Here is a 26,312-nt window from a genome sequence, read left to right on the forward strand (position 1 = left end):
TTCCAGAGACCTAACACATTCGGGCATCCAGCGCAGCTTCTAATAGCAATGCACTGGGACTGTGAACTGGGCTACAACTCCGTACTGCCCGGGGGTGGATCTTTCCTCCCCACCCTGTCTTCCTGCACGGAAAATGGCAGTGGCAGCAGCATCCACATTGCAGGAGCTATCTTCTAAGACTCCTAACCCAGAGGTATACGATTTTTTTACACTTGGGGTTCCTAGGGAATCATGGGAAGTGAGTGTAACAGGCAGGCCCTCGGCCCAGATAAGTTCGGAGCTGCTGAGAGTGAAAGGGACCCTCTGCGACTAAAGACTTTGATTCCAGAGACTTCTTACAGCAATGCACTGGGACTGTGAACTGGGCTATGCAATTTCTGGCAGAATTTTCCCTGGACTTTATACAGAAATCCAAAACCGCACGGACACGGTAGCGTCCGCGCAACTTAACATCTATAATTGTCAGCAATGTGAAATGGTTCCTTTTTAACAGGTCTGACTTGGGGGGAATCTCCAAATAATAACAATGAGTTTTTGTTGAAATATTGAAGGTTATTAAAGTAGCAGCCACTTCTCTGGACTGTGAACTAAGCAAGAGCCCCACGCCGGCCGAGAAGAGGAAATATCCCTCTTTCCAGGTTGTTTCCTATTTTCAGGGAGAAACGCGGCGTGGCGTCCACCATACTAAGAAGGCACGGAAAGGGGGATGAGGGGGAAAAAAAGGAAAAGGAAAAAGGAAAAAAAAGAGTTATGTACTTGGAGCAGTGGGGCTACATATCTCTTCATTCTCAGCAATGAAAAACTAATTATCAAATGCTTCCTTGGTAGTACGGCTGTCTTTCTTGGGGGGAAACTCCAACAACAATAGTGAGTTTTGTGTTGAAATATGGAACGTAATCAAGGTAAAGAGAAAATGAAGTGAAATTCATCAGTTATACAGTTAGGGGTGGGGGGCGGGGTGGGGGGTATACTGGGGTTTTGGTGGTGGAATATGGGCACTGGTGAAGGGATGGGTGTTTGAATATTGTATAACTGAGACATAAACCTGAGAACTTTGTAACTTTCCACATGGTGATTCAATAAAAATTTACAAAAAAAAAAAAAAAAAAGAGGAGAAGAACCTCCGGCTCTGGGCACATCTTTTTGACTCTACCATTCTTCCTGCACTAACACATGCCTCAGAGACCTGGGCCCTATGAAAACAGGATGAGAATGCTATTCAAGTATCCCAAAGAGGAATTTTAAGAGCTATGTTTGGAGTATCACGTTTTACTCAAGTGGAAAAGGAATCCAGAGTTCCAACGTCCATCAATGGTCAAGAATCAGGGATGCTGTCTCATTTGCCAAGGCATCAAAAATCAGATGGGCCGGACATGTAATGCGATTCAGAGACAACCGCTCTGGCTAGAGCTGTTACAGATTGGAATCCACAGGATGTCAAAAGACCACGTGGCCTCCCACAAACGAGATGGTGAAAATTCTTCGTCAAAACCCTGAATGAATGATTTGAGACTCTTCCTGTTCCTGGAGTGAGCAGGTATCATTGGGCTACACTAGCACTCGACAGGGACAAATGGAGACATTGCTGGCGCCCGCTCAAGTAAATTGAGGATCAACGGGATGACAAGTGATACAAGCGATACAAGCTGTTGTTGTTGTTATTGTTGTTGTTTTGTGAGGAGAGGGGTGGCATTTAATTTCATCTCTCTTTGAATCTGATGGACTTACATATCAAATTGCATGTCAAGAATGTCAAAGATCAAGTAGGAAGAACAAACACCTCTTTTTAATAATGTGGCGGGGGAAGGCATATAAACAATTTGAAAAGTTGTATGAAACATCAGGAAGCATTTCAAAATCTACCATAATGTTTTGGCATCTGTTGAAATATCTCTTACTGTAAACAAAAGGTTAATAGCTGTGCTTTTGCAGCTGTTTCACTTGGGCCAGATGTCTGAGTAGCCCAAACTACTTAGCTGCATATTAGTGCCATGTAAACTGCCTGCTGCTCCTTGTCGGGAGAGCTGTTAATTTCTCTAGAATGTTGCGCTGAATGTCATTAAGTTTTGAATTAATATAAATTTGCTAAGCGGGTTGTATGTAACTGCTGGTACAAGGATTAGTCTAATAGAAGCAAAAATAGATCGTTTGTTTTCTACAAGATTTGAGTGACACTCTGAGGCCATAGTCACACATACCCATGTCTGCATGTCCTGTCAGCCTTCCACAGTTTCTGTGCTGCTGGTACCATAAATCATATTTAGCCAATGTGAACTACCAAAACAGAATCTTATAAAATGCAAACAAAGCTTGTAAAACACATTAGGTATTTATGCTTATTGAGAATATTGTTTTAACAATGAATAATTAGATAGCATTCTGCAAGCTATAAATGCTAACACAGTGCATACAGTGCATTTAGACTAAGTTTTAGAATTACTGCTTAGCTTCCTTTACATACTTAATCCTTTACTTGGGGTCTCAGATTATATTTGCAAATCGTATCTCAGATATAGTCCATTTTCACACACATATGCATGCTTATTTCTTATAAATATCACACGAGAGAATTATATCTGCTCTCAAAATTTTCTTGAAGGAGAAAAAATATCTAGATAGGTTGGTGTTAATAATGTTAACGGGGGTTTGTTACTCTAGAAGCCATAGATTTGTCTTCTTTATCTTTTTCCCTCTTTTTATGTTTTTTTTTTTTTGAAGGACTCAGGGCAGCAGTGCCTAGGGCTTACCTGACTATGTTCAGGCAGAACTCTTGCTAGTGCTCAGGGGACAATATGTAGCACCAGACATCAAAATGAGTTGACCACGAGGAAAGCAAGAGCCTTATCCCCCGCAGGATCTTCCCTGACCCTTATTTTTAGTTCTTTGTTTATTTGTTTAAAGATTAGTACAAAATATTTTTCTGTTGCATCTACTGGCTCAAAGCAATTGTGTGAATGACAATTTTGGTTATAAGGCAGCAAAGTGGATGGGAAACATTTTAGAGTTCAGGGTCCAAATGAATACAAGCACCTTGGAGCTTCAGGAATGCTTTGGCTTTAAGGCATTTCTGTGACCAATGCCTTTTCCCCCAAAGCTCTTGTATTTGTCTGTGTGAAAAATAGTAAGATCCTATCATTTTGACCTAAACATAGGTTTTACAAATTTCTATTTAAATTGATGCTATATAACTACTTTTAAAAGAGAATGAAAGCTCAAAATTAAAAATATAAATTTCTTTAGCAACATGGGGTAATGTGCTTTAGCACATTACTTTTTATTATTATTTTTTATTTTTTACTTTTAATTTTTTTAATAGTGAATCACTCTGAGATATAGTTACATACTTATAAATTTTCGTGTTTGCATTTCAGTCAATGATTGAGTACCCATCTCTTCAACAGTACCCATTTTCCACCACCAATGATTCCAGTATCCCTCCCACCCCCGCCTGCCTTTCTGGCAGGGCATCCTCTTTTGTTCTCTCTCTCCTTTTGGGTGTTGTGGTTTGCAATAGAGGCATTGAGTGGCCATTGTGTTCTATCTATAGTCTACATTCAGCACGTATCTCCCAACCTGAGTTGGGAGTCCTCCAAACACCCTTTGCTTGGTGTTCCCTTCTCAATCTGAGCAGTCTTTTCCCCCAGCATGTGAGGTCGGCTTTCAAGCCATTGGGCAAAGTTCCTGGTCCTTATTTCTACTATTCTTGGGTGTTAGTCTCCTATTCTGTTAGTTAATATTCCACAGATGAGTGCTATCTTTCTATGTCTATCTCCCTCTTTCTGACTCACTTCACTAACATGATACTTTCCATGTTGATGCACTTAAATGCAAATTTCATGACTTCATCTTTTCTAAAAGCTTGATAATATTCCATTGTGTAGATGTACCAAAGATTCTTTAACCAGTCATCTGTTCTTGGGCACTCAGGTTTTAAAGCACATTAATTTGTATGTCAGTTCTGTTTGTTTGTTACTTTTTTTGTTTGTTTTGGGACTCTACCCACCAATGTTCAGGTCTTACTCCTGGTCAGGGGACACTCTGGACTGATTCAGGGGGCCATATGGGTTGCCAGGGATCAAACTCAGGTTGGCCATGATTAAAGCTAGTGCCTTAATTGCTGTACTATTGCTCGGGCTCCTCATTTTTTATTACATTTTTTATGAAGAAAGGATTATGGTTACAAAAATCATGAAACTAGATATCAATTGAAATTATGAAACATCACATTCTGCAGATATGCCAGCGAAAAAGTAGTATTTTTGGTATGTTTCCCAAAACACAATTTGACCAAATATTTTCTGAAGTTTAATAGTAAAATGTATTTGACATAATAAAAAAATTTTAACTATACATTTATAGTTGTACAAATATGAAATATAGTTAAAAATCTGAAGTATGTAAAATAAAAAATGACCAACACTTGAGCAATAGTTAAATATAAATATATTTTGCATCTTTATTTATTAAAAATATTTTTATGTAGGTAATATTGGTTTACATACACCAAAGTCCTAATCTCTCTACTAAAGTCTATTTTAACCTTATGGCTGATTTCCTCCCAACTTAGCTTAGTGGTCAAAATCTAATGATTTGTTTCCACTGGTTACTTTCCATCCCCATGATTTGTTTCTTTGAATAACACACATGAGTGTGATCATACCACACATGGCATTGTCTTTATCCTTTGACATGTTCCACTTATAATGGCAACCTTTTGTTGTGCAGAAGGCAAAATTTCAGCCTTTTTTAGAATGGATTAGAATTACATTGCGTTTGATAACCCATTTTCTTTAACCTCTCATTATTCATTGGACATTTGGGTTGTTTCTAGATCTCAGTTATTATAAATAATATTCTCATAAATATTGGTGTGAATCTATATTTTAAAATTAGTGCTTTTGTATTCTGAGAATAAACACCTGAGAGTTGGATTGCTGGATTTTATAGTAGTGCTATTTCTAATTGTTTGAAAAATCTCCAAATTATTTTCCACAGAGACTGAGCCTGTTTCATGCTCAATACCATTAAATGAGTGTTCCTTTTGCTGCATACTTCAGCTGTTGGTGTAGATTTTCACTCATATGAAGTGATGTTATTTCAATAAGCATTTATTTAATTTATTTTTTTGCTACACCCAGAGGTGCTCAGGGCTGACTCCTGGTTCTGAGTTCACAGGTCTCTGCTGACAGAGCTCAGGGTGTCAAAACCAAAGTCAGCCAAGTGCAAGGCCAATACCCTACCTGCTGTACTATCATTCCAGCCCCCTTAATATACATTTTACTGATGATCAAAGATAATGGGCTTTGCAAAAAATGCTTTTGTTACCTAGTATGTCTTATTTGGATGGTGTCTTTTCTGTTCTTTTGTTATGGGTTGTTTACTATTTTGTTGGCATTCAGTGTTGTGATTTGGTTGCATACCTCGACTATTAACCCTGTCTTATATATGATCTGCAAGTGTTTTCCTCCCATTCAGTAGAATTCATTAATATTTTGGTGATAGTTTCTTTTGTAGTGCAGAATCTTTTTAGTTTATTCTTTGATTTGTTATTTGATTTCTCTATGCCATTGAATTCTTGAAGATACTGCTAACAATACTTTTGAAACAAGACTATGGAATATTTTGTTTAGGTATTATTCAATGTATTTAACAGAATCCGGTCTAACAACTAAATATTTGATCTGTCTAAAAGCAACTTTGATTTATAATATGATTTAAATTGATTCTTTTGCATGTGTCTAGTCAGTTTTCCCTGCACTACTGATTGAAAAGACTTTCCTTTCTATAGTTTATGTTCTTAACTTCCTTGTCATAAATTGAATTTATGATTGAGTTATTAGTTCTTTTCCCCCGGTCTGATTGCCAATTTTATAATAGTTCAACACTGTTTAGGTGACTGTAACTTTATAGTATAGTTTATAGTTGGAGAATGCGCTGCTTTTCAACTTTTGTCAAAGAATTATTTTGGCTATGGAGTTTTGTAGACCCATAAAAATTTTAGTGATATTTTTCTATGTCCATGAAGAATTCTATTGAAGTTTTGATAAAAATTGCATTAAATCTGTTTAATGCTTTAAGTACAATCATAATTTTAACAATGTTAATTGTTGAGATACAGAAATATAGTAGACATTTTTTGTTTTAATAAAATCCTCTAAATTTTGTTTGCATGTAAAACTTTCTCAAAGCCTGAGTAATAATCTTGGAGGGTGGATTATTCTTGGGTGAAAATATTGTTTTTCATTTTATTTACACGCAAGCATTTATTTTCATTTGGGGACATGGGCATTGCGCCACACTTGGAGGTATATAGAGGTTACACTAGGATCTGAACTTGGGATTACTCTTGGTGGTGTTTGGGGGAGTCATATGCAGTACTGAAGCCCAAACTGGTACCACTAATAGATGACTATAATCTTACCCCATGTACTAGTTCTCCAGTCCCTCATTTACTTTTATAGAGAATATCTGATTTCAAATGAAAGAACAGCTGATACCTGTGTGCATATGGTATGTGCAGATATGAAAGTTGTGCTAATAAAAGGGAATCATTTTTATCAATTATTGTATTCTTTATTCATATAATAGTTTAATGTAATTGTATTATGTACAGTTTGAAGAAATCTTCACAATTTTAGTGCTGTGTAAGTTAAAATTTGTTTTGTTTTGGTCATTATTGTTGTTTCTATGACTACTTTCTAAGAGATAGAAAGATAATATCATCCCCTTTCTTAATAGTAAATTATGGCATAAAATAAGTTAAGAATCCTGTTTCTGCCTATAAAATTTAAAGTAATCTACTTTTATGTTCACAGCAAAGCATTAACATATACTTTTCCTACGTGTTAAGGTATTTAGAGACTTTAGAAAAAAAGTGATAAAAATGGAAATTAAGACAAGTACAGAATGGGGCATATTAAAACATTTTTGAAACAATACAATCAAGGTGATTACTAGTTATATGAAAATACAAAGATACATAAGACTAACAGAAGATTGGTTTAGAAGTATCTTATTTTAAGTCTTCATATACTGGTTTTATTTCACATTTAAATATTACAAAGAATTCTTTTAGTCAATGTAACTAAAGAAAAGAAAAACAACCTTCCATAACTCAAACAAAATGGCCAGGCATTTGGGTCACTAAAATTATCCTGCCCGGATGGTGCAAAGACCATCCTGTAAGAACTCGCAAATTTGAGACTAATGTCACTAGGAAGCCTTATTACAAGGGTCTGGTATCCATTGCAGATATAGAAAGGAAAATTAAGTTGCTGAAAAGAAATTTGGGTAAAACCTGAAAGGATGGAAAGGAGGAAATGATTTAAAAATAAAAGTGCTATAGAATGACAATATTTGATGGTTATTAAGATATGAGAGGATAATAGAGAGAAGAATAGTGACATAATTTTCATAGCTACAGAGAGACATTTCTGATTCCCCCAATGATATCTACTTGGCAGGACAAAAGGAGGAAAAATAATTGCAGGTCTTCTTACGCATAAATTTCAGGAAGCCTATATTGAAGTCAGTTTCCTTTTTAGTTGGGAATCTCATTTGAGTTGATCAGCTTCATAACTATGGCTTGGTCTATGCCAAGGCTTTAACTGTGAATGGAAAGTTTACTTATTGAATTGGAAGTTAGTCTCCTAAAGTGCACAAACTATTGATGTACAGCTGAAGAGGAATATTCTTATGACAAAATACCAGGAAATGAAATTTTTATGCAGAACTGGAGAAATATTAGCATATAAAGGCATTGAGAAATAAGACTTGATTGTTTTAGTAAGTGGTCCGGTAAAATACATAGAGACAGTATGAAATGCAATCACCTTCCCTTGCATTCAAGTGTTAGAATACTCAGATATTCCTTGACTATAGGGTTAGGAATGTTTTCAATACACAAAAATTTTAGAAAGAAAAGGAAGGTTTAAATAATTTGAGAACTGTAGCATAATTTCAAACAATGGATTTTTAATTAAATTAAGTTTTAATTTAAGCTATAAAAAAACATATTGGGAGCAAGATGCTAAATCAAAAATATCTTCCAATTGGGGAAATCAGAAGTTCACTGATTCTTTGTTGGTCACTTGTTTGTGTTGATAAATTGATTGCTTATGCCTGAGGTGAAAGAATTTTGAAGATAGTTTGTGAAGATGTGGATGTTTTTGAAAACAGGGAAGTCTCAGACAGTGAGTTTCAGAAGTGATGTAATCCATATTCATTGGTAATGCTCTAAACAGAAACTGTAAAATACAATAAATTAAAAATTCAATCTGTAAATTCTCAAGCATCCAATTAAATTGTTTCTCCTCTACTATTGAATTACTAACAAAATAATTCATATTTCCTGAACCCTAGTGATGTTTTATGATCCATTTGTAATATGCTTTACTTATGTATGTTCACAATATGAATTCATATTTCTATTTTTGCAATGGTTCACTTATTTTATACCCAGACAGAGCAAAAGACCGAGACCTTTTTATAGATATTCCCATTGTCAATCATTATATTTATGTTGAAATATGAATATTTAACACAATAAAGTGTATTAGTCTGAGAGTTGGAGAATCAATTCGAAGCTTTCCCTTTGGGATGAGTTCCTCAGGGCAATCTTTTTACCTCAGCAGCTCTCACAGTCCCAAATTTTGAAGAAGAAATAATTGTTTAATATTCCTCTGGCTCTGTAACCGATAGTCTAAAGTATGACTTAAAATAACATTCTGTTTCAGGGATAGTACCATTGACCATGCTGTTCTAATAACTTCTATGTTGGAATAGATAGTCTAAAATCTCTAAAGTCATTTCAATTTAAATACCCAAATTATTCTCCACTGTTCACTGAACTTTGGGTCATAAGAGAGAAGATTTCACTAGGCATAATTTCCTCTGAGGTAAAAATGGAGTTCCAACAGCTCAAATATCAAAATTTTAAAGCAGTGAAAGAGAGTGAAGATGCTGTACTCATATGTTAAGGATGTGCCCTATACATGTATATAACTCTGAAGCTGTGTGCAAAATAGAAGCAATTTCAGGTTTGTATAAGGCCTGGCTTTACATCTACTGCACTACACAATCTCTAGTTATATTACTCTGAGCATGCTGTTTAATTATTTTTCACATTCAGTATTCAAACTCTTAAAAGTTACTGAGAGAAATAAATGCAGATAAAATATCAAATATGCCTCCTGGAACATAAAATATCAATAAATGGTAGCTTATATTGTTCTAGCTCTCCTTTCATTTAAATCACTTGCATGAATTTGTTAATAATAGTTATACCCAAATTTTATGCTTTACATACTAATAATCACTAACTCACTATATATTACAGTATATATGAATGTGCAGTAATCTAGAAGTTGAGATTGTTGCTCTATTTTATCAACAGTAGAGGTTCCATAGACTTAATACTTTATAAATCAAGTAAATAACTCTTGAATATTTTGCATAAAAGAAATTAAAGTAATCAGCTCAGGAGTATGCATCGTTCATATTTCTACTTATAATATGTGCAAAGTAATCAGACATCCATATTGTTTTCTTCCTTTAACAACATAGATTTGAGATCATTGTATAAATAAAAATAATCTTCATGAAAAGACCATTAAACCTTAAAAATTAATGACAATAATAATACCTTGCCTTTTAATAGAGTTATAAACTTTCAGATACATTTTCAGACACATTCTTTCACGAGGTAATGAGAATGCAAACCATAAAGTCATAAAAAACAAGATAAAATCATGAAAGCTTTTCTGTTTTTATATACATAAATTGCAACATAGGTATTTCCCAGTTTCTTTCATTTGCAGCACCCTTCTCTATACTGTTTTGGAAGTGGGATAATATTTTTGAAACAACTGATTATGGAGTTGGATAGGACTTGCTTGACCTTAAGAAAGCTATTGATATTATGCCACTATAGTTTCCCACTTATTAGTGGAATATACCTATTCCTTTGATGTTAAAACAACAGGTAAATTATATATCTATGTAAACATACTAATCTATTACTTAAATATTGATTGAATGGTAATTTATTTTAATTTTAATCTTCCACCCTTTATTGGGCTGGAGCAATAGCACAGCGGGTAGGGCATTTGCCTTGCATGCAGCCGACCCAGGTTTGATTCCTCCATCCCTCTCGGAGAGCCTGTCAAGCTACAGAGAGTATCCTGCCTGCATGGCAGAGCCTGGCAAGCTACCTGTGGCATTTTCAATGTGCCAAAAAAGTAACAACAAGTCTCACAATGGAGACATTACTGGTGCCAGCTAGAGCAAATCAATGAACAACAGGACGACAGTGGGACAGTGCTACAGTGCTACCCTCTATCAAATTGAAGATGCAGAATGTAGTGTGCTGAAGTGGAGGCACTTAGAGTTCTGTAAGGCATCTGAACAAGACACAATACTTTCTACCAGAACATCATGGGCATATCTAATTCTTGGCTGTAATGGGACAGTACTTTAAGTATGGAATTGTAGGTTTTAGGCACCATAAATTTACAAAAGTTTCTCTCTAATTCCTTCAATTTATCCCAACACCGTCACTGTTATCCCATTGCTCATCAATTTGCTCGAGCAGGCACCAGTAACATCTCCGTTGTAAGACCTCTTGTTTTCTGCTTTTGGCATATCAAATAAGCCACGGGCAGCTTGCCAGGCTCTCCTGTGCAGGCGAGATACTCTCAGTAGCTTGCCAGGCTCTCTGAAGGATTCCAGGCGGAGGAATCAAACCCAGGTCAGTAGCATGCAAGGCAAATGCCCTACTCGCTGTGCTATTGCTCCAGCCCCTATTAAACTAATATCCCAACACGTGTACCTAAAATTCCTTACTTAAAGTGCTGAGACAAATTAGTTTCTAATTAGAAGATTATTGTTAGTTTTGACAATATTTATGGTTTTATTTGCATGGGGTTGTCGCACCAGGTTGTTCTCAGGGCTCATGGCTGCACTCATGACCCACATAACGTGCTGGGTCACCTACAAACAAGGTTGCCTAGAGCTCTGGCTCCAGTTTTCACAATACTGTTTTTTAGCTTTTGAATTTGGTCTTCATTTACTGGATCATAAGACTTGACACAAATTTTTGTTCATGTCTCTGATTTGTTAAAATAAAATAAAATAAAATACTCTTGGGGCTGAAGACAGTACAGTAGTAGGGCATTTGCTTGCATGCAGCCAAACCAGGTTTAATTCCCAACATCCCATAAATTCCTCTGAGCACTACCAGAAGTGATTCCTGAGTAGAGAGCCAAGCGTGAGTGACTCCTGAGAACAGAGCCAAGTGTAACCTCTGAGCATTACCGGATGTGGCCAAAAAGAAAAGTAAAGAAAAAATTACTAAACAGGGAAAAATCCAAGACAAGGAGTGTACACAATTGTAGAGCATTTGTCTTGCATGTCTAAGGCCTTGGATTTAATCCCCAGCACTTCCACATGGCCAACTCAGATTCTATGCACTGCATATGGTTCCCTGAGTTCTATGAAGAGAGATTCATGAGCAGAGTCAAGAGTAAGCTCTTGCACATGGTCAACATGAGTTTGATCTCTGGCATCCTCATATGGTTCCCAGGTGCTGCCTGAAATGATACCTTATCAGCAATTTTGACAATTATTATAAAAAACTTTCTCCCAATGCTAGCTATGCATAGGAAAAATGATAAAAACTCAATCTCTTTGTTGTAGAGATAAGGATTAGGAGGTCTGCCCCACAACTTGGAAACTGGCCTCACATGCTAGGGGAAAAGGCAGCTCAGATAGAGAAGGGAACACCAAGTAGTGGATGTTGGGAGGACCCATTCGGGTTGGAAGATGAAAGCTGAAAGTAGACTATAGACCGAACATGATGGCCACTCAATACCTCTATTGCAAACTACAACACCCAGAAAGAAAGAGAACAAAGGGGAATGCCCTGCCACAGAGCCAGGATGGGGTGGTGGGGGATGGGGTGGGGTGGTGAGAGGAATACTGGGATCATTGGTGGAGAAGAATGGGCACTGGTGGAGGGATGGGTAAATGATCACTGTATGAGTAAAATGCAAACACAAAAGTTCATAAGTTTGTAACTGTACATCACAGTGATTCTCTAATAAAAAATAAAAAAAAATGTCAATCTCTTCTCAGTATAAAATATGACACAGAGAACAAAAAGTCACACCTTCGGTTTCTAGAGTAGCAGTTGTAGTGTGGCCCTTACTGGAGGTAAGTCTGCTTCTGAAAAGCATTATATTATTTATAATCTGCAGAGTGATATTATGATGTCAGTGAACAAAGATTGAAATTGAGAAAGAAATATACCTTCTTATGGAGCAAAATATTTTTAGGGTGTGGAACATTACCCTATGGATCAAGAATTGGGACAAAAAGGAGGGATCAGAGAGAAACTTTTGTAAACCTGTGGTGCCTCAAACCTACAATTCCATACTTAAAGTAAGTGTAACAAAGTGAAAGGAACTGTGAGATATAAAGTGGGTAAGGAATAGCAGTAGGCACCATATCTGTGGCCTCCTACAACTTTGCTAATTAACTACAATAAGGCCCATTGGAACCCACTCTCTGGACTAAGAAAGAGACCAGGAAGAAAGATTCTCGGGAAAAACTATTTGTGCAACAGAAAATGGAATAAATGCCCAAAGTATATAAGGAGCTACAAAATTCAACAATAACAAAGAAGCCATTTCATTCTAAAAATAGCAAGAAGAGCTGGAGATATTTTAACAAGTATGAGGCATTATTAGATCAAATAAGCTATAATATTATTTTCAATATTAAATATGAAACTCAAAAATGATATCTTTCTCTCATATATATGTATATATACACATATATGTATATGTATATATGTATATATAATATATAATTATATATGTATATATAATATGTGTGTGTATATATATATATATATATGGCTGGAGCTATAGAACAATGGGTAAGGCATTTCCCTTGCATGCAGCTGACCTGGGTTCGATTCCTCTGACCATCTTGGAGAGCTTGGCAAGCTACAGAAAGTATCTCGCCTGCATGGCAGAGCCTGACAAGCTACCCATGGCATATTCAATATGCCAAAAGCAGTAAAAACATGTCTCACAATGGAGATGTTATTGGTGCCTGCTAGAGCAAATAGATGAGCAATGGGATGACAGTGACAGTGATACAGTGATATATATATATATATATATATATATATATATAGTCAGGAACAAAAATGTGATGGTAGAGTTGCAAAGTAAAAGTCAATATCCTGCATTTACACTGTGTGGTAAATTGGTGTCGAACTGATCCAGCATCTGTGGAAAACATAATGAAGATTTAGCAAAGAATCCAAAATGAAATATAGAACATGAACAGAAATATAATTCCTAGGTATCTAATTGAAGAACATAAAAATAGCAACTAAAATATCTATCTATACACTTATAGACCAATGTTGTTTGCAGCAATATTTATAATAGCCAAGTTATTAAAATAAAAAGCACCGAGTGACAGATGACTGGATTAAGAAAAAAATGTGGTATAGATACAGAATGGACTATAACTTAATTGTAAGAAAGTTGGACTCCTGTCCTTTGTCACAGGATAAGTAGAACCAGAAAGAACCAAAAGTTTAAGGAGAAAGACTAATACCACATAATTTTAAAAACAGAGTTCATTATTTTCAAAAATGTATTGAAACATAGAACTAAATTTATCAGGGAAAAAGTCAGAGAGTGATGGAAGGAGATATGTTGTCCTCCTCCATAAAGAACTGTAGTAAAAGGTTATTATTACCTTAATAGTGGGTGTAGTATAGTAATGTGCACTTGAAAGGAGACTGAAATTAGACTATGAGTGTCTGAATATATATACAATTCTGTAACTAATAGGGTCTCAATAATCATAATAAAATAAAAAACATAATTAAATGATTCTCTCAGGAACAGAGAGATAGAACAACAGATTAGGGGCTTGCCTTGCATGCAGTCAACCCCAGTTTGATCCATGGCACCTGTGTATGATCCCCTAAATACTACGAGGAGTGGTTCTTGAGCACAGAGTCAGGAATTAGCTCTAAGCACCACTGGAACTACAAAATTCAATAATAATAAAGAAACACACAAATGCTAGTCTCTCTAATCATGTCAAGAAATCGGTAGTCATTTTTAAAGTTTTTTTTTGGTTCAGACCCAACAGTATTAAAGAGACATACCTGGCTGACCTCAAGGGAATGATATGGTGTCAGAGATTTAAGTGGGGTTTCCAGTCATAACCACACAAAAGGCAAGTATCTTAACCTCTGTGTAATTACTGATCTTCAGCTTAGTTAGTAAGTAAAAAACAGGGAAGTGTATATATAAGAAAATAAATTGAACAAAATATACTGGTCTGGGTATTGTGACATCATTTATAGTAATAACTTGAAATAAAATTAAATTCTTACAAAATAAATCCTTTAAAATGCATTATAATGTATCTGGTGGATGGATGGATTATTAAGGATGATCTCACAAGGCAGTGTTATTGATGATGTTTTCATACCTCTATGAATCATAATGCAAAAAAAGGTTAAGATTGGTCATGTTCATTATTAATATTAATACAAACATGTATGGAACTTACTCTTTTATGGTTACATACATTGAAACACACTAAAAATTATTCAGATATAGTAACATAAGTTTTAGATTGTTTGTAAATAGTGCTTTTTAATTTAAATTTAATTTTTTTTCTAGAACAAGATTTTCTTTTATAAACAAAATAGAGTTATCATGGGATACATTAGGAATAACATAAAAATTTAATATTGATCATATGAATATGATCAATAATTCTATAACATGAGGAAAGTATGGATATATAACAATAAAGTCTTTCTAATTTCTTTCTCTAATTTATTTTATTTAATTGCTTTAGCTTAGAGTTATTGTCTTGTAATTATTAGATACTTATTTCAAATTCTGTAGTTCTCCTCTTTTTTTCATTATAAGGAAAAATTAGTTTGTGTCTAGTTTCCATGGATATAGTTATACTACATTTATGACACTTGTTTACACAAAAATATTTTTATGAACATATTTGTAACTGGATTGTAAATTTCATGAGATTTGCATTTGAACAAATTTGCCTCTCACATAGTGTCAAAACTAAATATATGTTGTGTATAATAGATATTCAACATATTTATGGCAATGAATGGACATTTTTCTACATTTCCTCCTTCATTTTCAAACAAGGGGTTTGAAATGGGTTTTCAATTTGAGTATGCCTGTTCTTCTCACTAAAGCTTCCTCCTTTATCTCTGAGAGTCATTTTCAGATGTTTTATTAGGTTTTAGAGCACGTTTATCTTCAATGGGTTTATCCCCAATATGGATGCACTTCTATTTTGTATGGTTTAAAGCCTGTAATTTTGTAACCCCACCCATTCCATTACTGGACTGCAAAAGCTATTAGTTTATTTTTATCTCTAATAGGTGAACTGCCCTCGTTTTCTCAATGACTCAGTCATAGATTCCAGCTTTGCCTCATGGAGCTAGAAGGAAGTTAAATGAATCTACATCTATATGACAGTTTCACATTAGAATAAAGTCACTTGGGTCCTCTCCTGAGACTCATTTAATTTGCTCAGGAATATTTTTTGTGAGAAAAATTTTGTTTTTTATCATTATACATTCTGGGAAATCAGTTTACAAAAATCTGCAGGATTACCAAACATTATTCCTCTATTCTTGGTAAAGGTATCTTTCTTCCTCTTTTCATATGTCTGCCAGACTTCCTAGGGAAAAAAACATGGAAAACCTCTTTGTATGCTTTTATCTTCTCTTTTAATCATCACTCAATAAAAAAAAGAAAGACATCCTAACCTGAGTGGGCAAACCTTGGCTGTTAGGTCACATTTTATTACTCCATTGAGGTACTTCATAGTAGGCATACACAGCAAAGGCTGACCTTCACATTGAATCCTTGTTTTCTGATTTTCTCCAGCTTCTTGGCTGTTCAAGATAATAAATCAATGGAAACCATCTGTGGAGAGTCCAGTTGAATATTTTCTTTCTGTTCCAGATTCTCAGCATGTTGAAACAAATGCCTGGTTATTTTGCTCACAGAAAATTTGTCTAGGAAATGGTTCCATCCATAGAACCCAATGAGATTTGAGGGAAAGAACCTTAAGAAGCCTAATATAATTTCTGAACCTAAGGGTGTGAGTTGTAAAAATGAAGTTTTTCTATCTTAAGTTTATTACACTGTGGTAATCATGTTCTGAACCAACTACTGAGGGAAATACTGTGTTGTGTGTGTTATATATATTTTTTTCAATTTTCACATGGTTATTGTGCTTGTGTGTATACCTCTGTTGTGTATACTTTAAAATATATTTTCTTTCTTGTGAAAAGAAGCAGTAAGTGGTAGTACATATAAAGGAAGCAGTGAATGGTAGTGTGTATATTACTTCCTGTACATAATCTTAACATTAACCTTTGAATGTGGGTTTCCACCTTCCATAAAGGTATCACTATTTCAATGTATCACTGCCATCCCATTGCTCATCGATTTGCTCGAGGGGGCACCAGTAACGTCTTCATTGTGAGACTTGTTGTTACTATTTTTGGCATATAGAATACACCACGTGTAGCTTTCCAGGCTCTGGGTGTGGGAGAGATACTCTTGGTAGCTTGCTGGGCTCTCCAAGAGAGACAAAGAAATCGAACCTGGGTCGGCCAAGTGCAAGGCAAATGCCCTACCCGCTGTGCTATTGCTCCAGCCATAAAGGTACCTTTGCTAATTCATCTAAGGAAAAATATTAGGTGGGCAGAGAGATAGCTGAATCTGCTGAACACATGCTTTACATAAGGGAGACCAAAATTGTATCCTCAGGAGTATTTATGGTCCCTGTTGCCTATCTGGGAACAACTCCTAAGCACTTCTGCCCCTGAGCACACCATGTGTGGACCCAAAACAAAAAAATAAAAATATAAGAGAAAACACTAAATTGCCTTTTGGACACCTTTTAAGTTTGAAATAATACAGAGAAAAGTAAACCCTCATGGATAATACAGACCTTCTTCATCTTTTTTTTTTTTTTCAGAACACTGGCGCTTTGCTCTCTGGAATGTTCCTATGTACACCCCAGCAGTAATACCCTAGTACTGATGACTGAAGGTAAAATTTTACCTAAGTTAAATGGGAGAGAATAAAAGAGGAGTGAAATCTTACTTACATTTGTGAATGGATACCTCTCAGTGTTTGTCAGGTTATATTAGGCTGATTCCTTTGCCTGTGTCTTTCTCTAAACTATGTTTCCATGATTTATTCAACATATATTATTTTGAGCATGCCTTCTGTGCTAAAGGAGCTTTGTCATCTGATGTTTATGGATGCCTGGAAGACGTGCACTTTATAGGGGTGAGAGGTGAGAAGACCCATGCTGGGGCCGATCACTTTAAATTGAATATTGAAAGATCAGCTCAGGAAGAGTGATTCTAGGAGAAGGGGCAAGAATCCTTTATAGACTGCAAAATGAAGCCTCAACAGTGCAAAGTTTTTCTGATGAAAGCACAGACAGGCTCAGGAAACTGGGATCAGTCCATGAAGAGAGGCTTCCTCTGGATTTTTGTCTTTGTGTCTAATAAATGACTCCAAGTAGCATTCCCTCTCCTCTCTTCACATTGTCTCTCCTCTCCTTGTCTCCCTTAACATCTCTTCATCTCTGTGCTCTCATATCCAAATGAAAATATAAACAAAAAATAGACATTCTAAGATATCTCTTAAATATTATATACCTATGTATATAATGTCTACATATTATGTATAAGTAAAGTTTTCTGAAGGCAACAGAAAAATATTATTGTTCAAGTCTCATTTTACCTTTAGTTCTTGTGCCTGTGTTTGCTTAATTACTTAAAATAGATGTATCACTGTCACTGTATCACTATCATTCAATTTTTCATCGATTTGCTCAAGCGAGCACCAGTAATGTCTCCATTCGTTCTAGCCCTGAGATTTAAGCAGCCTCTATTTACTTGTCCTTCCCAATGGTGCCGCATCGGAGGCTCTTTCAGGGTCAGGGGAATAAGACACATCATTGTTACTGTTTTTGGCATATCAAATACACCACGGGGAGCTTACCAGGCTCTGCCATGTGGGCAGGATACTTTCAGTAGCTTGCCAGGTTCTCTGAGAGGGAGAACTAGATAAAAAAGATCGCTTCCAGGAGCTTTATTTTATAATCTCTGGATTTTGGCCGTTGATGGGGTTACATGGCACTGGGGGGCAGTTTGTGGGTGTGACTGCCTAGCTGCTAGAAAATGGGGAATCTGGGTAGAGGAGGCCTAGTCCCACTTTGAGCAGGCTTGGATGCATATTGCTTAATTGTTGATTTCTCCCAGTGAATAAATGGGAGAAGTTAGGACAAAATACTACAGATTATCTTTTCATCAACTGAAGTTATTATTAACACAAGTCATTGTTTATTGATTATTTGGAGGATCTATTTCCATTTTAAATAAATCAAGATGCACTTGATCTGTCTTCTTGGTGTGATGCTCTGTTCCTGCATGCTGCTAACTATGCCTTGATCTCACAGGCACTTACAAAATTCTAGAAAAAACTGTAGGATGGATCAAGGTGAAGCAGGAAACAGATCAGAGAGAAGTATTATAGAGAATGAATAATTGAAAAGCACTTGTGTGTTTATTATTGAGTTTATTATTGAGTTAAGCCATTGTTTGGCTTATGTAAGATAATCAAAATTAGACCAAAATTGGATAGAAACCTAATATCTTCTTAATCCTGGACTAAACAAAGACACACATAAGTTTAATAAAAAGAATCTAAAAAATCTAAATGTTGGAGAGAGGCTACTTCTATAAAATAATTGAACAGTTCAACATCTGAATTATAAAACTGTTCGGAATATTTGAAAGGCAGGTAATTGAAACTGATCAAATATATCTTGTTCATAAAATGATTATTTCATAGGAGAAGTTCTAAAAGCTGATGGAACATATATATATATACGCACATGCATATATATGTATATATATGTATATACATATACATATATATCACTGTATCACTGTCATCACTGTCATCCCCTTTTTCATCTATTTACTTGAGCGGGCACAGTAATGTCTCCATTCATCCCAGCCCTGAGATTTTAGCAGCTTCTCCTTACTCATTTTTCCCAATGATTGGAGGATCTTTTCAGGGTCAGGGGAATGAGACCTGTTATTGTTACTGTATTTGGCATTTGAATACACCACAGGGAGCTTGCCAAGCTCTGCCACGATACAGACAAGTACACACACAAATATATATATATATATAATATATAATCTGTAATAATATATCTGCAATAATATATATATAATCTGTAAATCTGTAGTATTACTGATTTTTAATGAACTTTTATTTATTTATTTATTTTTACTTTCACTTTACTTTGATAAATGTTCAATATTTCAACAAAACACTCACTATTATTGATTTGGAGTTTCTCCCCCCTAAAGTCGACCTGCTGAAAAGAAAGCATTTCTTAATTTGTTTTCCATTGCTGAGAATGAAGAGATATGAGGTCGAGAGGCCGCACTAGCAGCCGCACGGGCTTAGATTTCTGTATTTTAGTAACTAAGTCCAGAGAAATATCTGCCAGAAATTGCATCATTGTAAGCTTGTACCTCTCAGATACTTTATATTCCACATATGAGTGCAATCTTTCTATGTTTGTCTTTTTCTTTCTGACTCATTTAATGAACTTTTTAAAAGTCCCATTACTCTATGTAACAACAAAATTATTCTTATGGGAAAAATGTTAGTATAAAGTAAATGAATATTGGCTAGAGAAAGCAGGAGATTGGATTGAACTTTAATTCTTTGTATATGATATAAGTGATCAAACTAATCATATATGCAAGGCAAGTACTCTACTCTTTGCTGTATTTCCAGGGGAAAAATTTTTAATGGACTGTTCAATGGAATGACTATGGTTAGTACTTGTGTAAGTGCTTGTGTAACTTAAGGTCACTAACAACCCTTTGTAAAATAGAAAGCATGACACAAAATTTTTGTGCATATAATTAACTAGGTAATAGATGCAAAGTACAAGGTAAATTTTACTTAATGTTTTAAGTTTTAATGTTTTACTTAATGTTTTACTTAATGTAGTTATTAGTTATGGTACTTCTGTTTCTTTATATATTTATCTAAATGGACTGAGAGAAACTAATTTTTTGTAGAAGGTGAGAGAACTAGAGTCAATTCCTCTGACCCATAATCACATTCTGTTTCTTTGAAATCCCATGAAACTTTAAGTATTCTATAAAAAAAATTGCTCTTAAGATGGGCTCAGTAATCCTCATAGATGGTTTTCTTCATTAAGTTGTAAAATATCATGAAGATGCAAGACAGAACTACTTTCACCAACCATGGAATGATTTGAGATGTCCAGGAAAGGCTCATCTTTATAAAACCTTTTCAACCTTAACCCCTAGGTATGACTGAAATCTCAGCAACAATAATTCAACTCTGACTTTAGCATTGTATTTCCCCTTGTTTTTAGTCTTTATCTCTTCAAAGTTATTTTTAGCTATGTAACAGAATTCTTGGTCATTTAATCAACACTTTAAGACAAAGATTTCTTTTTAATTTTTATTTTTTTAAATTGTTTTATTATTTTTTTAGTGAGTCACAGTGAGGGTACAGTTACAGATTCACACCTTTTCCTGCTTGTTTTTCCCTCATGCAATGTTCGAGAGCCCATACCTCCACCAGTGTCCATTCTCCACCACCAATGAACCCAGTATCTCTCCCACCCTCCAATCCCATGCCCCCCACCCCACCCTGCCTCTGTGGCAGGTCATTTCAATTTTTCTCTCTCTTTCCTTTTGGATGTTGTGGTTTGCAACAGGGGCATTGAGTGACCATCGTGTTCAGTCTCTAGTCGACTTTCAGCACGCATCTCCCTCCCCGCGCAGAATCTCCAATCACATTTTACTTGGTGTTCCATTCTCTATCTGGGATGACTTTCCACCAACATGTGGGGCCCGCTTCCAAGCTATGGAGCCAACCTCCTGGCATTATATACTACTATTCTTGGATGTAAGTCTCCTACTCTGTTATTTTATATTCCACAGATGAGTGCAATCTTTCCATACCTGTCCCTCTCTTTCTGGCTCATTTCACTTAGCATGATACTTTCCATGTTGATCCACTTATATGCAAAGTTCGTGACTTCATCTTTTCTAACAGCTGCATAGTATTCCATTGTATAGATGTACCAAAGTTTCTTTAACCAGTGATCTGTTCTTGGGCACTTGGGTTACAAGAAGAAAACATCCAACCCCATCAAAAAATGGGGCAAAGAAATGAACAGAAACTTTTCCAAGAAAGAGATATGAATGGCTAAAAGGTACATGAATAAATGCTCTGCATCACTAATCATCAGGGAGATGCAGACCAAAACTACCATGAGATATCACCTCACACCACAGAGAATGGCACACATCCAAAAGAGCAAAAGCAACTGCTGTTGGAGAGGATGTGGAGAGAAAGGGACCCTTCTACACTGCTGGTGGGAATGCCGATTGGTCCAGCCCCTTTGGAAAACAATATAGATGATTCTCAAAAAATTAGAAATTGAGCTTCCATTTGATCCAGCAATACCACTTCTGGGAATATATCCTGGAGAAACAAAAAAGTATAGTCGAAATGACTTCTGCACTTATATGTTCATCATGGCACTGTTTACAATAGCCAGAATCTGGAGACAAAGATTTTTAAATTTGTACAACTGACTCAGACATGGGATTTCTTCCATTCTTGTGATATGTTCATTGGTTTACATTGAAGTAAGTAAATAAAGCAGAACTACTTACTCTAGGTCCTAACGTAAGAAAAGCAAGCTTCCAATAAAAGAAACAAAATAAAAAAATGACCTCTCTCAACTTCTTTTTTTATCCTAGCTCTAGTTTAACAGTTTGGGGTTATTTCATCACCTGCTTCTCCTCTCTAGGACAGGCATGCCAGACAAATTGAATAACATATCTGGATTCAGAGTAAAATATGCAAGTGCTAGTAGGTGATCATAATTATTATTGGTCATAATGCCTAATGATTGATTTGGTAACAAATAATGACAAATTTTAGTGTCAGTACTAAATGTCATTAAGAGAATTTTAAATATGTGCATTAGATTTTGGGTTAAGACATTTATCCAAATATAACTTTTGTTCAGATAATGGTCATGTAGTTATGTGATATTGCAAGTGTCATTTACCCCTCATTTTCTTTATCTATAAAATATAAATGATCAAATCAGCCTCTTTTGTTATAATGAAAATTAAATTAAAGTTCCTTTTCCTTGTATTTTTTGGTTTGTTAGTTATGTGACCACACCTAGTAGTTTTGGGGAGGGAATAAGGGTTGACATTGGTGCCAGATGTTGGACGCAACCCTGAGTCTCACACATGCTGAAACTGTGCCCTGTCACTCCATTTCTTACTCTAGTTTGATCACTTTTGAAGACCCTAGCTGCTTTGCAAGTCGTACATTAGGCAGTACTTATGAGAAATATTTTATTGCCTAAGGAGAGTGGCTCGTAGATCTGTCTTTATGGTTAGAATGCAAGTTACTGTCTTAAGATTCTCAAAAAAGTTTTATGTACTTGGGGATACAAGCCAATAACAATATTTGCTTCCACAGCATTTTCTTACATTGAAATGACTATAAAACATTTAAAGCAGTAATATTTCATATTATAAAAACAAGATTGTGTGCATCTCTTGGAAGAACAGAAAGTCTAGGAAACTTGTGGCTTAGATAAGCCATTTTATTGTGTTGAAACTGCTCCTCAGGAAAGCATTGTTTCTGCTCCTGTACTGCCTCCAATCTCTTACTGATCTGTCTGATTAGTTTCTCAGTTCTGCCTAAGAAGTCTTCTGGAGCAACATCAGAAACTTAATAGTACAGAAAAGTGATTTACATACTGGTGGTACTTAAGCACTCTTAAAAATGTAATAACTGATACATGATTTGGAATCATTTCATATCTTCTACCCTCTGTCATGAGAATTTTGCTTTACAGTCAATAGTGACAACTAAGAAAGCATCCATCCCTCTGGTGTCCTCTTTTATCCAGAAGGAAGGGACGTATTGGTGTTAAGTTTGAGAGAGGTAATAAAGTCAGAAAGGTTAACTCCCTTTGAAACCTGGGTTATAAAAGATGAACCAATGTATCCTTTATATCTTCTCAAGAAGGTGGTTTTTGTGCCCTCTGAGGTAGATATGGGATTAGTTTGGTGTTTCATTGTTCTGACTATACCAAAAAAACAGATTTAAGATGCTCAGAGAATCCACAGCTGGGAGTGAGCAGTCCAGGCATTGGGAAATAGGATCAGGCAAGTTCAGAAATTCTTCAAAACCATATTCCCAGGCCCAGAGCTTGTCTGGCACAGAATGAAAGCATGCCAAGTATGTTTTCAGAATCCTGGAAACTTACCTGTATTTCAGGCCAGTGTAAAGTACTATCTCAGGAACAAAACAGAAGAATTAGATTATGAATATATTATTATGAATCAGAGGAAGTGGTGAGTCAGTGAGTCTGTAAATGGTCCATTACTTCAAAGTATGTCCTAAATGTAGTGATCTAAATGGGGATATAATAGTATTTCTATTACATTACTTTATATTATAATTATTCAAACTATGCCAGGAATTTCTGTTGTCTTTTGAATCAGAAAACCCGAAGTCTATTTGTGATGTAGACAAAACAATTTTGAGATTGCATACATGATTTCCTGAGTATTGGGCTTGGGAAAAGTCAAATGACAATAAAATGTCTTTTAGTTGACACTGTATCACTGTATCAATGTCACCCCATTGTTCATCGATTTGCTTGAACGGGCGCCAGTACCATCTCCATTTGTCCCTGTTGAATGCTAGTATAGCACAATAGCGTATTGGGGGCTCTTTCAGGGTCAGGGAAATGAGGATGGTCGTTGTTACTGTTTTTGGCATATCTGAGTATGCCACGGGTAGCTTACCAGGCTCAGCCATGACACAAGATAATTAAGGTGCTCTTGACAGAATGTGTGTTCAAACAAATAAATGGGAAACCGATTTTCAGTTTGCATAATTCTTCCACCCTCTAAGAGCAAAAGACTCAGCCTGACAAAAACTAAGAGAGGTTTGTAATTGGTGTCCATCAGGACTCTGAATTCCAATGGAGAAATATCTAGTGAGATGAGAATTTGGCATTTCAGGAATCAAGAAATTCAGAGCACATAAACTTTTCTTACCATCCTTGGTGAAGACTAAGAGGGACCCCTCTCATCTTCTCCTTCACTCCCTCACTCTTTCCCTTTCCCCTTCCTCTTTCCTTCCATGTGTCTATACACAAAACATAGATACAAATAATGCATTTTCTCTCCTTTACTTGGTACCAGTCATTTGTGTTTGGAAAACATTCTTCAAATAATGAAATTTTGAGTTGGAAGCAGTCATTCTATGGTAAGGATAAAGCTTATCTGAGCCACAAAGGTGGCTGCCTGTGTAGAGTTTAACAAATTTTACTGGCTAATAAATGAAGTAGAAATAACTTAATCTTTTTTAAGCATATATCTCATATCTTTGAAAATGTGGCTGACTATATTTAATACAATCAAGAAAGTGTCTTATAAATATATTAGTGAGACTTTATTTTTCAATGTGTTATATTTTATTTCAGTACAATATAGATCAGAACACAAATCAGGAAAAAAAAGTTCCAAAGTCTAAGGTGAAACATTTCTAGTATTTAATAATTTAGTGTGTTCAGAGACTGTATATTTGTATCACCCTCGCACAATTCCCAGGTAGATGTTGAGGCTTATTTTCTCCATCTTTCTCTAAGTTCTCTACCCCTTTTCTTGGGTATATATTTGGTCCTGCATTATAGATTTTGAACACTGGAATTGAGATATTATACCTTTTTGGTTTAAATCTTATTAAGATATTATTTTCACAGGAGCCCTTAAAAATAGATGCATCCAATTACTATAATTCTAATTTTTCAAATGCTAGTACTTTTTGACATGTTGTAGCTCTGTTTACCTGTTCCTGTAGGAGCCTCATGATTTACCCTAAAAGAGCAGCATGAAGCTGGAATTTTCAGTTTATCAAAGAAAATTGTATGCATTTTCCAAAAGCAAATTGCAGACCAAAGGCATCAATAGATGAATAGAAAACTATATGAAAGGCAACACTCTGCTGTGTTTGCCTACTTGTAACTTCAACCCTAATTGCCTTTTGAAACTCTACTTGGAAATCAAAAGAATTTAAAAAGTAACATTATTGGGTGTGTTTAAAATAGAATTCAAGTTCCTCAGCTCCAAACCAGAAGTTTACTATTCAATAACATAAGTTTGACAGAGACTTAGTTCACATTTTCTCAAGTATGCTTAAGTTAAAGTCAAAAAGGTCACAGACCCCAGACACTACAAAGTTTTTATTTCAAGAGTCACCCCATTTTCCAGACATCTTTAAACAGTCTCATATTTATACTGGGTTCTTCTATGCATACTTTTGTGGGGAGGTTGTGTGGGGTTTTGGGCTACACAGGGCAGGGCACACTCCTCTTTCTGTGCTCATGCATCACTTCTGGTGATGCACAAGGTATTATATGAAGAAGTGCTAGAGATCAAACCAGGGACAATTCGGTTCCAGGAAAGCACCATAACCTCTGTAGTCTCTCTCTGGGCCTTGAAGAAGGATGTCTTATTGCAACTCACCACATATGTCTGAGTGAACACTTTTATTTATAAAAATAGAAATTCTAAGTGAAGATTTGAACTGAGGTATGTGAAAGTTTAAAAAAGAAACTTTCAAAAGTTTTCAGCAAACTATTTTAAAAAGATAAATTGAAGCATATCTGTTCATGGATTAGAAGGATTAATATCATGAAAATGAAAATCTTATCCAAAGCACTATAAAGATTCAATGAAGTCCCTTATAAAAATCCCTGTGCCATCAGTTAACTTATATGGAGAAATAAAACTCAGTTAACTTATATGGAGAAATAAAACTCCCAGAATAGCCAAAGCAATCCTAGGTAAAAAGAAGATAGGACATTTTCTTTCCTCAACTTTGAACTATCCTATAAAGCTATAATAATCAAGACAATATGGTGCTGGAATAAAAGTAGACTCTTAGACCAATATAATAGAAATGAGAATTCAGGGACAGAATCTTAGGAATATGGGCAGGTAATCCTTGACTAAAGAACTCGGTGTATAAAGTGGAGCAAGAAATGGTTTAACAAATGGTTTTGGAGAAATGTGAAGACCCACATATAAA

The sequence above is a fragment of the Sorex araneus genome, chromosome X (assembly GCF_027595985.1).
Source record: "Sorex araneus isolate mSorAra2 chromosome X, mSorAra2.pri, whole genome shotgun sequence".
Taxonomy (NCBI): Eukaryota; Metazoa; Chordata; class Mammalia; order Eulipotyphla; family Soricidae; genus Sorex; species Sorex araneus.